This window comes from Rhinoraja longicauda, chromosome 27 (assembly GCF_053455715.1).
Source record: "Rhinoraja longicauda isolate Sanriku21f chromosome 27, sRhiLon1.1, whole genome shotgun sequence".
Taxonomy (NCBI): Eukaryota; Metazoa; Chordata; class Chondrichthyes; order Rajiformes; family Arhynchobatidae; genus Rhinoraja; species Rhinoraja longicauda.
The window spans coordinates 5,112,311-5,127,685 of NC_135979.1; the positions used below are offsets into that span (position 1 = coordinate 5,112,311).

The following is a 15,375-nucleotide window of genomic DNA, read 5'->3' on the forward strand; positions in this document are numbered from 1 at the left end:
ATAATACAATATATCTTTATTGTCATTGTACCCAGGGGTACAACGAGATTGGGAATACGTCTCCCATACGATGCAATAATTTAAGTAATTTAGACAACAGCAACCCAACGAAACAATTCTAACAGTTTTAGACAGGGTAAAGTGCAAGTTGATCTATGCGTTGTGTCCATCCGGCTCAGCAGGACCGGTTCATCGCAGCTATGGCCCTGGGGATGAAGCTGTTCCTGAGTCTGGAGGTGCGGGCGTAGAAGGCCTTGTATCGTCTGCCCGATGGAAGGAGTTCGAACAGACTGTTGCAGGGGTGTGAAGAGTCTTTGTGGATACTGGTGGCTTTTCTGAGGCATCGTGTGTTGTAGATGCCCTCCAAGTCTGGTAGCTGTGTTCCGATGGCCCTCTGAGCTCTATGGACTACCGCCTGTAGAGCTTTCCTTTCTGCCTCCGTGCAGCTGAGGTACCACACAGGGATGCCATGCGTTAGGATGCTCTCTATGGTGCAGCGGTAGAAGGTCGTCTTGTCCTGTCCTGTATTGACCTGTCCTTGTAATCTAGCTTGTCCTTCCAGCCCTTCTTAAATAAAAGCACAATATTAGCTACCCTCCAGAACCTCACATGTGGCCTGCAACAATGCCAATACCTCTGTCAGGACCCAGCAATTTCTTCCTTAGTTTCCTGCAAGGTCGTAGGATATACTTGGTCAGCCCCTGGATTTTTATCCACCCTTGTATGTTTTAAGACCACCAGCTCCACCTCCTTTGTAATGTGGATGTTTCCAGACAAGACTATTCTCTTCTCTGAATTCCCTAGCTCTCATGACCTTCTGCTTGGTAAATACAGATCAGAAATGTTCATTTAAGACCTCACCCATCTCCTGTAGCTCCAACATAGATGACCACTTGATCCTTCTGAGGTCCTATTTTTTCCCCTCCTTGTTACTCTTTTGCTCCTAATACTCTCCTAATGGTTTTTTCTCTTATCTGCCAAAGCAATCTAAAATCCTCTTTTTGCCCTCCATATCTCCCTCTTACATGTACTCCTACATCCCCATTGTCCTCAAGGATCCCAGCTACCTAAACCCATCATTTCCCTGACTGAACGCTCAATGTCTTTTGTGAGCCAGGGTTACCTAATCCAACCAGTTTTGGCCTTCACTCTAATAGGAACATGCCAACCCTGAATTCTTCCCATCTCACTTAAAAAAAAAACTCCCAGATATTCCTTTACCTGCAAACAGCCCCTCCCAATCAACTTATGCAAGTTTCTGTCCAGTGTCATAAAAATCAGCCTCAGTTAAGGACACAAACTTGTGTACCAGTCCCATCTTTTTTTCCCCACAATTACTTAAAAACTAATAGGCCATCTCATATTTTCACAGGCTTTTTTGGAAGAGTTTGAAAGCCAGGCAGAGACATTTTTACCGTATCTCCATCATAAATGTGTGATCCTTATTATTAAACTGTGGCCCTCAAGTTCCAGGTTCTCCCAGGAGGAAACATCCTCTCGGCATCTAAATTAAGACTCCTCACAATTTCAAATGCTTCAATCAAGTTCTCCTCTTATTTCATCTGGACATAAGCATCAGTCTTTTGGGCCAGTGAGCCCATCCCAGCTCTCAGTAATCCCAATTCCCCACCTACTTCCCTGGCAAACATAGAAACATAGAAAATAGGTGCAGGAGTAGGCCATTCGGCCCTTCGAGCCTGCGCCGCCATTCAATATGATCATGGCTGATCATCCAACTCAGTACCCTGTACCTGCCTTCTCTCCATACCCCCTGATCCCTTTAGCCACAAGGGCCACATCTAACTCCCTCTTAAATATAGCCAATGAACTGGCCTCAACTACCTTCTGTGGCAGAGAATTCCACAGATTCACCACTCTCTGTGTGAAAAAAACCTTTCTCATCTCGGTCCTAAAAGACTTCCCCCTTATCCTTAAACTGTGACCCCTTGTTCTGGACTTCCCCAACATCAGGAACAATCTTCCTGCATCTAGTCTGTCCAACCCCTTAAGAATTTTGTAAGTTTCTATAAGATCCCCCCTCAATCTTCTAAATTCCAGCGAGTACAAGCCGAGTCTATCCAGTCTTTCTTCATATGAAAGTCCTGCCATTCCAGGAATCAATCTGGTGAACCTTCTCTGTACTCCCTCTATGGCAAGAATGTCTTTCCTCAGATTAGGAGACCAAAACTGTACGTAATACTCCAGGTGTGGTCTCACCAGTGCCTTGTACAACTGCAGCAGAACCTCCCTGCTCCTATACTCAAATCCCCTTGCTATGAATGCCAACATACCATTCGCTTTCTTCACTGCCTGCTGCACCTGCATGCCTACTTTCAATGACTGGTGTACCACGACACCCAGGTCTCGTTGCATCTCCCCTTCTCCTAATCGGCCACCATTCAGATAATAGTCTGCTTTCCTGTTCTTGCCACCAAAGTGGATAACCTCACATTTATCCGCATTATACTGCATCTGCCATGCCTTTGCCCACTCACCTAACCTATCCAAGTCACGTTGCAGCCTCCTAGCATCCTCCTCACAGCTAACACTGCCCCCCAGCTTCGTGTCATCCGCAAACTTGGAGATGTTGCATTCAATTCCCTCGTCCAAATCATTAATATATATTGTAAATAGCTGGGGTCCCAGCACTGAGCCTTGCGGTACCCCACTAGTCACTGCCTGCCATTCTGAAAAGGACCCGTTTATTCCTACTCATTGCTTCCTGTCTGCCAGCCAGTTCTCTATCCACATCAATACTGAACCCACAATACCGTGTGCTTTAAGTTTGCATACTAATCTCTTATGTGGGACCTTGTCGAAAGCCTTCTGGAAGTCCAGATATAACACAGCCACTGGTTCTCCCTTATCCACTCTACTAGTTACATCCTCGAAAAATTCTATAAGATTCGTCAGACATGATTTACCTTTCATAAATCTATGCTGACTTTGTCCAATGATTTCACCACTTTTCAAATGTGCTGCTATCCCATCTTTAATAACTGACTCTAGCATTTTCCCCACTACCGATGTTAGACTAACTGGTCTGTAATTCCCCGTTTTCTCTCTCCCTCCCTTTTTGAAAAGTGGGGTTACATTAGCTACCCTCCAATCCTCAGGAACTACTCCAGAATCTAAAGAGTTTTGAAAAATTATCACTAATGCATCCACTATTTCTGGGGCTACCTCCTTAAGCACTCTGGGATGCAGCCTATCTGGCCCTGGGGATTTATCGGCCTTTAATCCATTCAATCTACCTAACACCACTTCCCGACTAACCTGGATTTCACTCAGTTCCTCCATCTCATTTGACCCCCGGTCCCCTGCTATTTCCGGCAGATTATTTATGTCTTCCTTAGTGAAGGCAGAACCAAAGTAGTTATTCAATTGGTCTGCCATGTCCTTGTTCCCCATGATCAATTCACCTGTTTCTGACTGCAAGGGACCTACATTTGTTTTAACTAATCTTTTTCTCTTCACATATCTATAAAAGCTTTTGCTTTTAGTTTTTATGTTCCCTGCCAGTTTTCTTTCATAATCTATTTTCCCTTTCCTAATTAAGCCCTTTGTCCTCCTCTGCTGGACTCTGAATTTCTCCCAGTCCTCTGGTAGGCTGCTTTTTCTTGCTAATTTGTACGCTTCATCTTTTGTTTCGATACTATCCCTAATCTCCCTTGTTAGCCACGGATGCACTACCTTCCCTGATTTATTCTTTTGCCAAACTGGGATGAACAATTGTTGTAGTTCATCCATGCGGTCTTTAAATGCCTTCAATTGCATATCCACCATCAACCCTTTAAGAATCAATTGCCAGTCTATCTTGGCCAATTCACGTCTCATGTCCTCAAAGTTACCTTTCTTTAAGTTCAGAACCGTTGTTTCTGAATTAACTAAGTCACTCTCCATCCTAATGAAGAACTCAACCATATTATGGTCACTCTTGCCCAAGGGGCCACGCACATCAAGACTGCTAACTAACCCTTCCTCATTACTCAATACCCAGTCTAGAATAGCCTGCTCTCTCGTTGGTTCCTCTACATGTTGGTTTAGAAAATTATCCCGTATACATTCCAAGAAATCCTCTTCCTCAGCACCTCTGCCAATTTGATTCACCCAATCTATATGTAGATTGAAGTCACCCATTATAACTGTTTTACCTTTGTTGCACGCATTTCTAATTTCCTGTTTGATGCCATCCCCAACTCTACTACTATTGTTAGGTGGCCTGTACACAACTCCCTCTAGCGTTTTCTGCCCCTTAGTGTTTCGCAGCTCTACCCATATCGATTACACATCCTTCAAGCTAGTGTCCTTCCTTTCTATTGCGTTAATCTCCTCTCTAACCAGCAATGCTACCCCACCTCCTTTTCCTTTCTGTCTATCCCTCCTGAATATTGAATATCCCTGGATGTTCAGCTCCCAGCCTTGGTCACCCTGGAGCCATGTCTCCGTAATCCCAACAATATCATATTCATTAATAACTATCTGCACATTCAACTCATCCACCTTATTCCGAATGCTCCTTGCATTGAGACACAAAGCCTTCAGGCTTGTTTTTACAACACTCTTATACAATTATGTTGAAAAGTGGCCCTTTTTGATTTTTGCCCTGGATTTGTCTGCCTGCCACTTTTACTTTTCACCTTGCTACCTATTGCTTCTACCCTCATTTTACACCCCTCTGTCTCTCTGCTCATGCTCCCATCCCCCTGCCACATTAGTTTAAATCCTCCCCGACAGCACTAGCAAACACTCCCCCAAGGACATTGGTTCCATTCCAGCTCAGGTGCAGACCGTCCTGTTTGTACTGGTCCCACCTCTCCCAGAACTGGTTCCAATGTCCTAGAAATTTGAATCCCTCCCCCTTGCACCATTTTTCAAGCCACGTATTCATCTGAAATATCCTCCTATTTCTACTCTGACTAGCACTATTCTTTTCTTTCAAAGATCTATTCTTTCACAAAATTCTTTAATACCACTAATTTTCCGGTCGCCCACCTAATCGCGTGGTAATTTACTACCAATGAACCAACCAACAAGCAAGTCTTTGAGATGTGGGAAAGTATGCAAATACAAATTTTCTTTAAAGACGAATCTTGGAAACAATTTGAAAAGCAACAGGTGCCTGCAAGAAACTGGACCTCTTTCCAAATATATCAGTGGAAAGTCCTTCTCCATAATTGTAAACCATTGTCAATACAGAACAAAAAAATACTCATAGTTGTCAAGAGTTGGGATGTTGTAAAATTTTCTGCATATCAGAAGTATTTTTGAAATTGACAGGAGATGCATAGTTGTGATAAGAAATAAAAATTATCCTGTTGTTGTAATCTTACAGTCCTGTAATTTTGACATTCACAATTCACTGGCAAGAATAACAATGATATCCTAACATTGCTCCAGGCATTAAAAATCCACAGCTGCAATGACTGGAGGCAGTAAAAACCAAATATATATTTTTAAGAGCTCAAACTTCCAGCATTTGTTGGATTTGTTAATTTTTTGGGGCTACATTGGGATTCTCAAACTCCAAAATATTAAATTTAATGTTAGGGCCTCACAGCTCCAGTGCTGCATTTTTGGAGTTTGCCCATTCTCTATGTGACCATATGGATATCCCTTGGGATCTCCAGGTCGGCACACACCCAAAGATGTGTTAATTGATGAATTAATTAGAAAGTGCAAATTACCCCAAGCGTGTTGGCAAGTGATCGCATCTGGGGCAGCGGGGGTAGGAGGGGCAGTTGTTGGCAATGTAGAAATGAGATTAGTGTAAATGGGTGCCTTGTGGGTGGTGTGGACTCAAGTTTTGTGGATCTCAAAGGATCAAGTTTTGTATGACTTCATATAGAAACAAGGAATTGCAGATGGTTTACAAGAAAAGACAAAGTGTTGGAATAACATAGCAAGCCAGGCGACATCCCTGGTAAATATGAATAGATGACATTTCGGGTTGGGACCTTTCTTCAGACTGAAAAATGTATGACTCCAGGTTGCAATCACATTAAATCAGTCAATTTAAAAAAAATAATAATTTGCTTTAGAAGTGTTAGGTTTTTAAAAGTAGAAGCTCATGCAAGGTGTGATAGGAGTTCGAGTTAAATTAAGTTTTACTTAAATTTGCCGGGGTTGGCCTTCCAAGTAGGTTCTAGTCCTTACCAAATTAAGACCAAATTACAATGACACTCTGACCAAGATTAGACAGTTCAAAATTTACAGGCATTGCACACAACTGTCCATTTAAAAAAAGGAAATTCCACAGGATGAAATGTGTCTCTTGCCTTGTGTTGCACAAGGGAGAAGGAAGAATGAGGGGAAAAAAATTCAAAACCCAAATGAAAATAATGATACCACTCCATCCCCTCAAAAATCTGATGGAAGAAATAATTGCTCCAATCCCATCCTTCCCCCTCACCCCGACATACAATTTCTACCACTATTAAATACCACCCATTGCTCCCTATTTCTACACAGATTGTTCAAACTTAATCACAGTTTAAAACAGGAAGTTTGATGCAAATAGTCAAAACAGTTCCTTTGTGCAACTTTCCAAGCATGGCTACACACAAGCATCTGGTTCCCCCCTCAAATTGGCTGTGGATGGTGCATAAAATTAACACGTTACCTCATTCTGCAACTATTCCTCCCCATTGGAAAGAAAATTTGTGTAGTTAAAGAACTATTGCAATCAGTTACAATATTGCACTATCACAATATTCATTATGGTTACTACTTTTGGAGATGGCAATAGAATATTTTAACATCTAATTAACTGGATTATAAAGGTAACTCCACCCCATTTTGCACTATTTTAATAATACTATTTCCATGGAAGTAATTTAACTACAGTTTCTCGACTCAGGAGCTATGGCAAAGTAATCAATTTAGGTGAGGGGGTGGAAATAGTACAAGATCAAGTATGTCATTGTGCCGATCACTGTCAGATTCATAGATAGAACCACAACAAAAAAATACTCTTTGGTAGCAAGCAGCATTTCACATGGATGGGTAATGATGAGTTTTTCCACTGGCTGATGACAATTGCTCAGTTTGTTGCTTGCTTGGGAACAGAAGGTCACTGAAGGCAAGATCATGGGGCCTTCAGTAACAAAGGTATACCAAGCGCATCCAAGTAATTGCAAATCTCAAGAGAATATATTATTCTAAATGCATTGGGATATCTGCATATTTGAAATCTCTCACAATAATAATGCAAAGCTTGAAAATAATGAGAATGGGGTACAGAGTAGATATTCAGGTGGAGAGGTAGTGACCTACGAGTATAGACGTTGAGAGGTCTTGTTGCAGTTAGGTTGAGTAGGCTGGGTCTCTATTCCTTGGAGCGCAGGAGGATGAGGGGTGATCTTATTGAGGTGCATAATTCATGAGAGGAACAGATCGGGTAGATGCACAGAATCTCTTGCCCAGCTAGGGGAATCAAGGACCAGAGGACATAAGTTCAAGGTGAAGTGGAAAAGATTTAATAGGAATCTGAGGGGTAACCTTTTCACACAAAGGGTGGTGTGTGTATGGAACAAGCTGCCAGAGGAGATAGTTGAGGCTGGGACTGGGACCAACATTTAAGAAACAGTTAGACAGGTACATGGATAGGACAAGTTTGGAGGGATATGGACCAAGCGCAGACAGGTGGGACTAGGGTAGCTGGGACATGTTGGCCGGTGTGGGCAAGTTGGGCTGAAGGGCCTGTTTCCATACTGTATCACTCTATGACTCTATGACTATACAAAAAGTGAGTAAGTCCAGTCGGCAGAGAATTGGTTAAATCCGCAAGGGACAAAGTTAAATTGCACCCATGTTAATGCAAGGACACTAACAAGGATGATGAACTCAAAGCTTTAATGAACATATGGGTGTGTAATTGTTGAGTTACGCTGAGACATGATTAAAGGACAGACAGGACTAGCAATTCAGTATACAGTGCTGGGAAAAGGAATCATTAGGTAAGCCAGAGGGAGATGTAAAGGAGACGAAATTGCATGCATGGTTGAAGAATGCATTATTTCAGTACCGAAGGAGGATTTTTTAGAAGTCTCCTCAAATGAGCATACATGGGTAGAAATTACAACCAAAAGGGTGCTGTCACTTTGATGAGGGGTGCATTGCAGACCTCCTCACAGTCAATAGGAGACAGAATAGATAAGAGCAGAGAGAGAAGATTTCAATTTTCCCAATATTTTCTGGGATTTTCTTAGCGGAAATAGGTCAGGGGCAAATTTTTGAGAGAGATCCAAGAGTGTTTTTTGACACAAAAATATGATAGACAAATAAGTGGAAAGTAATGTTTCTAGCAAATAAATGTGAAAATTGGTTAAAAACAAAAAAGTATCCATAAAGAAATAGGCAACCACCTCCCACCAATCCAACCATCACCACCTTCAATTAATCCCCACCTTAAGGGTTCTTATAGACGAGAAGCTTAACTACATCAAAGCTTAGTATAGAAGCATGGTATATTCTGCGTTCTTTGGAATACTTGGCTCAAATCATTGATCCTGAATACCTGATCACAATCTATTTACAAGGCTCAGACCAACGCAGCAGTTCAACATCAATGATTTGCCTGGCTGGGTGTAGCTGCACCAATATTTAGAAAGCCTAACACAATTCAAAGTGCTGCAATCAACCAAACCAGACATGCCCTAAACAGTGAATTCAATATATTTTTAACCTATACAATTATTGTCCATACCATATATGTTGTGTTACACAAACTCAATGTTATTTTTAAAGCATTATGCCCTCTATACAAAGGAAGACAAAAGCAATAAGATGATCAAAATACCACCATCTTCATGATTGACTGTCATGCAAACATCTTTTTTTCAATCGCCACTATTAAAAACGGGAATTTTCCAACAGAACAACAAGAACAGCTCAGGTTTAAAGAAAACAAAGTAACTGTTCTTATTTTATGCAATGTTATACTCTAGGAGACTAATTACAAACTCATGACTGCTTATCTATAGTTTGATTACAAGGCCAGTTTTGAAGGGAATTAAATCAACATACAGACTAATGATGGTCTCCTGCAAGATTTAAATCGTTTCAGCACAGTTAGCAAACTTTTACCAGACCTTTACTCATTGGACTATTGCAAAGAAAATATTAAAGTAGATTTTTATGCTACAATTTTAGACACCAGTTTTAGTCTATCCCCATTTGAATTGACAACAAGAACCCATTAAAAAGTAAAAGACGACAATAGTGTCAGCTAAGTAACAGGTATTATAAATCCAAAAGTACATAATTTCCCCTACAGATAATAAGTAACAGCAGCTCAAAGAAACTTACTTGACTTAGCCCTAGAATCAAACATTTTTAGGATTGCGGTTGAACTGAGATCACAATATTGAAATTAAAGTCACAGTGAGGCAAAATTAATTTCATTGGAGTTATCAAAAGCCCCCAAAAGTTGAGAATCAATGAACAGGAGTCTGTTTAGAAATGAAGGATTGTTAAACACTGGGTAAAGATTATTGGAATTTAATAGAATACACCACTAAGACCAAAATTCTACATACCATCCAGTATACTATCATGGTTAAATGATTCACATCTTACAATCAATCCGAACTGCATCAGTTTGACTCGGGAACATATTTAAAAAAAATTCTAGCTATAAAAAAAACATATATTTCTTAAGCGACTCCGTACTCACCAAAATGAGGAGCATTAAATCACACCATTTGTGAAACAGCCATTTTCATCCAAAGTGTTGCATGGAAAATGAAGGGGAAAATATTTCAGCTGTGCAATCCAATAATCAACCAGTATCAAAATTTACATTTAGTGATGAATCCTCACTTCAGATAAGTGGAAACCAACAAAGTCACAATGGACTGCGTGTGCTATTTGATCGAGACTTCACTTGTTCCATTCCAGAAATTATACATATTTCAATAACAGACAGATTGGAATGGAAACCAAATAATCAACCTTCCACTGTATATATTCTATTATGAAAAGGTACAATTCCTGGTCAATATTCCTTTAAATAGAAATAATTGGAATACAAGTAAGCAATTTCCATATTTTTAAGGCACTGTACCACTCCCAGAGAGAAAAACGTAATGAATAATTGATACGAGAAAGAAAATGATTCGTTTCTATTATCACTGATTTATTGCAAATGGATTATGTTCCAAATTAGACGGATGAGAGGGGATCTTATCGAAACATATAAGATTATTAAGGGGTTGGACACGTTAGAGGCAGGAAACATGTTCCCAATGTTGGGGGAGTCCAGAACCAGGGGCCACAGTTTAAGAATAAGGGGTAGGCCATTTAGAACGGAGATGAGGAAAAACTTTTTCAGTCAGAGTTGTAAATCTGTGGAATTCTCTGCCTCAGAAGGCAGTGGAGGCCAATTCTCTGAATGCATTCAAGAGAGAGCTAGATAGAGCTCTGAAGGATAGCGGAGTCAGGGGGTATGGGGAGAAGGCAGGAACGGGGTCCTGATTGAGAATGATCAGCCATGATCACATTGAATGGCGGTGCTGGCTCGAAGGGCCGAATGGCCTACTCTGGCATCTATTGTCTATTGTCATAATATAGTCTGATTTGAATATTAAAATATAAAATAATTGTACCAAGCCATACAAAAAAAATCAGAAAACAAATTGGAGAAAAATTAGTATATCAAAATATTTCCAGCATTAGATAGTGTAAATTAATACATTACTTACACGTCACAATTCTGAACAATATTTAAGGTCTGCCAATGTTCCAGAGTAATTCATTGGCTGCCTAATCTTTTGCAGGTTTCACCTTCAAAATAAAAGTGGTTTAAAATAATGACTATCAAATGAACATTGTATGTGCATAGAAAGAGATAACTTTGTCATACAATTGACATTTGTTTTGTTCGCAAATGTATTGACCCTAGAATGAATTTCATAGCTTTCCAGTTACATAGTAATATTGGTGAAACAGTTGTATATAGAAAAACTATTTTACATGCTATCGTAGTTCAGATCAATAATCAAACAACATGCTCCTGATCATTCAAACTGTACATGTTAGTTGTTCTGATAAAACTAAGGAGGTATAGTAATACAGGCACATTAATAATTGATCAATGACACTGGCAGTGATAATCATAACCAGTTTGCTTTGTAGAACAGCTCCAGATCTTATATCCACAATTAGCGGTCGCCATTGATAAACGTCAATCTGATGCTGGGTTAAATTTGTACATGGGAATCATTCCACAACCAAAAAATGTTCTAAAAATTAAAATAAAATTATTTTTCAATGATCTGGTTAACAGTACCTAAAAAAACAACTTTGCCAATAATGCCATTAGTAGCAAATGTGTCCGTAATGACCTTCAGAATGGTTCACATTATTAATTTTATCACATTGTTTTAATATACCAATAATACAGTGGATTATTAATAATACCAACTCTTCTTGCGGTACCCAGGCAAGGATTAGGTGTTGTAAGACTACAGAATTATCATATTGAATGGCGATGCTGGCTCAAAGGGCCGAATGGCCAACCCCTGCACCTTTTTTCCTATGTTTCTAATAATTTAACCTGTCACATAGTTTGTACAAGAAATCTTGTGACATCCTGGGAAAGCAAAATGAGTTATTTCTACAAAGTGTTTAAAAAGATACTCAAGGTGCACAGTGGCGAAGCAGTTAGTGTTGCTGTCTCACAGCCGCAGGGACAAAGGTTCAATCTTTAGGTGTTGCCTGTGTGGAGTTTGCGTTCTCTGCATGGATTTCCACTGGTTGCTCTAGTTTCCTAACACATCTCAAACACGAGTTAGTAGGTTAAACGAGTAGCAAAAGGGAAGTTAATGACTGACATGGTTGCTCTACTAAGAGTCAACACAGAGCTGATGGGCTGAATAGCCATCTTCTGTGCCAGAATATGCAAGTATAAAAAACACACACCCAGATCTATTTGGCTATAGTACAACACAGGAACAGGCCCTTCGGCCCACAATGTCTGTGCTGAACATAAGACCATTGCTTATGCCTAGAACCAGGCTACACAAGCAGAAATAAAACCGGATCTTTATTCAGATGCAATGAACAGAGTAAATTATCTTGATCAGTTGCTGGTGCTGACTTGGATATTAGGAATAGTCAATTGATGTCCCATTATATTCTGCACTTGAAATTATGGCCTTAAAATCTCATAATAGAATAACTGCAAAAATGACTAAAACTAAAAAAGTGTTTTAAACGGATTTACAGTCGGGGAAAAAGATAGTTGCAATATATCTGATTGGCCTCAGAAAACAAATTGGTTCAGTTCTCAAACCTATTGGAAACAATGAAAATAACATTGTTCTGTGCTCAACAGAACTGCTATAAAGATGGAGTGTCAGGGTGTACCTGTCAGTAGACTGAAGTTGTTCATGTGTCAGTGTATATGACCAGTTTTGAACTTCACCACAACTTTCCTAATTCTGTTGACAGTTACAGGTGAAAATCGACACTTGCTAGATCAATTGATCTCCAGTATCCTGTTCGGCTGTACATTTCTCTAATTTACCTCAAAAGGTTCTGGAAAACATTATTCATGCGCTAACAATGCAGTCATGGGATTGTACATGATACTCATTTACATATAAACAATTGTGGCAACTGTGTTAATGCAAAATGATAATTGAGAACAACCTCACGTAGTGACTTAGTGCCAAATGACCTGTTGCTTTTCAAAGGTTTTAAGTTATCCCAAGTAAGAATCAGTGAACCTTAACACTACAAAGACTTAGTAGATCAGGCAGCATTTTTAAAGAAAAGTTAACAGTTCAAGTCATTGTCTTTTCACCAGAATTGGTTTATAACACAATTTTATCATATTATAATATGTTTTGATGTGTTTAATTTGTATATTTTTAATATTATAGTTATCCATTGTAACCTGAAATGCTTTTACAAAGTAAATAAGTCTATAAATTTGAAACACAACTAAACAAAAACTGTACAAAAATCTTACTTTAAGAAAAAAGAAAGTATGATAATAGCCAATCTATGCTCTGTCAACAGCTGCAATGAAAGTGTTTAGTTCTATTACTGCTTTAAATTAAAATACACCCTGTATCTAGATGAAAGAAATGTATTGGAAATGCAGTATTACCAATTTTATAGATATTTAAATGTTATTGGAATTCAAAGACTAATTTAGAAAACTGTAATCCCTATCAATTGAGACCTCAAATATATTAAACTGCACATTACTGTGAATCCCATGTATAATTCTATTTTGAATGCACTTTATGATCTTTTAACGTTAACAATTTGGTTTGGGTTATATTGTAGTGGCCTGGCGGAGGCCAGAAGGTTGCGTGTTCGAATCACGTCGAGGTCATCAGTGTAGTGGCCTGGCGGAGGCCAGAGAAAAGGCAGGATGCCAGGCAGGTTAAAGGTCTTTATTAGGCTGTGAGCTCCTGCTCACAGCGTAGTCCACATAGGGACCGCCACAATATTGTCATTTTTCAGTAAATCTCTATTTTCTCTGTTAAATGGCATATGTTGGAGGCATAAACATGTTCAGAAGGGATTAATCAGGTGCCTTTAGTTATTTTTAAATTAAACTGAGAAGCTTTTAGAACTTAATTTGACTTTTATGCATTTTCCAAAAGAAGAAACATATTTAAGAGCATTTTACATGATATCACACCAATTCACACAATCATGAAATGGCAAGTATGCCAATATTGAAAAACTCTGAAGAGGGTCCCTATTCTAAATGTCACCTATCCTTTTTCTCCAGAGATGCTGCCTGACTTACTCCAGCACTTTGTGTCTGTCTTTGATAAACTCCAAGGTTGAATGCAAAAAGTCACTGTTTGAATAGTTATCTCAAATTGATTCTGTGAAGGTTGATTTATTAGTGTGACTAGTCACTTCTGTTTCTACAGTGCATGGGGAAGGAGAATCAAATAAACTTTACAGCGTGTTACACATGAATGTTGTGATCATAGCTTGGTTATTGCATTATTTGGTTGAGAAAATAATTGAAAACTTCTCAAAAACCTTTTTTTAATTCAAAGGTCCGAATATAATTTTGTCTGGTAATCTAAACCTCAACTTTTAGTTATTGGTGTATTAATTTTTGTATGTTTCAAAGCTGAATACAATATCTCATCCCTCAAATAAATACCAAACATATTAGGAGAATCAATATACAACAGCAATCAGTAATGTCAGTTATCTATGAATGACAGACATTATTAATGTACCAGGTTTCTGTAAACGCCATTCAAACATTGGATAAATGCCAACACAACAAAAAAAAAGTTCTACATTTTAAATGTTAACAGAAAGCTTCAATAGCAGTTTAATAGATGCTTTCTGAAAAAAAAGCTCAAAACATCCTGAACATTTGAACAAATAGTCAGAATTCAGTATCGGCAATAAGAAGCAGGCAACTTGGGGAAAAAAAGATGGTTTATAAATTTATTCTTGGAACTGAAGTATTGCTATTTAATTACTATTTAAAACTGTGGCAGCACTGCAGCTTTTTAAAAATCCAAGCGATATTTCATTTATACTCTGATACAGAGAAAGGGAAATATTCAATAAAGATAATTCTCTCCAATCCTGACAGTCCATCCCACCCATTTGAGCAGGAAAGATACAGCGGCTTCCTGGTTTAAAAGTTTCCCTTCTTTTTTTAAAAATAGTGGGCAAAAAAGACAAATGCAGAGGTGGAATTTCAGAGCAGGATGCTGACATAGCCAGGAACCGTGCCTGTTGTTGCCCGCACCCTCTGCCGGAGCCTGTGCCTGGGGGGAGTGACCGAGGTGCAAATTCCGCAGTGCTGCTGCCGGTGTCTCCCTCGCCTTCCCCATCCATCACGCACACCATCTAAAGGGTCCATTAAAAGTCGGCGGCAGAAATTTCACCGCGTCCCGCGGCAACTGCGCAGCGCTGTCCTGGTAGCCCCCCTCCCCTTTACCTGGGCCGCAGGTGAGCGTTGAAAAGAAGCCTTGGCAACCAGCGCCGGCCGGCCCCCCTCCCCCTTGGTTACGCACTTCTAAACCCGGGATTTCCAGGTAGAATCGTCGTGACAACACCCCCAAACGCCCCTCGGGGATTGTGGGGTGCGAGGGGAAGCCTTACCTGAAGTCGCTGGGTGCTTTTGCTGATTTATTTCCTCCCTCTTTTCCCTTCAGCCGTTGGTGCTCTCCCGGTCTGACAAACCCTTCGCGCAACCTACCCTGCTGGCTGCACAAGTCCCGCCCCCCCCTCCCCCTCCGTCGCTGATTGGTTGCCGCAGACGCTTGACGCGAAGCTCCCCGCATCCCTTTGGCCGTCCCGAACGCCATTCAAATCCAAGACCACGCCCCTCTCCGTGGCCCGACCCCTGATTCTAAAGTTGCGTTGAGTGAC

The 15,375-nt window shown here is 40.0% G+C and overlaps 1 protein-coding gene across 1 annotated transcript in view; it reads right to left on the reverse strand.

Annotated features, from left to right (window-relative positions):
* LOC144606930 (protein 4.1-like) overlaps positions 1-15,150 on the reverse strand; it is a 115,853-nt gene extending 100,703 nt beyond the window's left edge. The window contains exon 1 of the mRNA XM_078423438.1: positions 15,106-15,150. The gene's annotated coding sequence lies outside the window, so the exon portion shown is untranslated. The remainder of the gene's footprint in view (positions 1-15,105) is intronic.
* Positions 15,151-15,375: the final 225 nt, after the last annotated feature.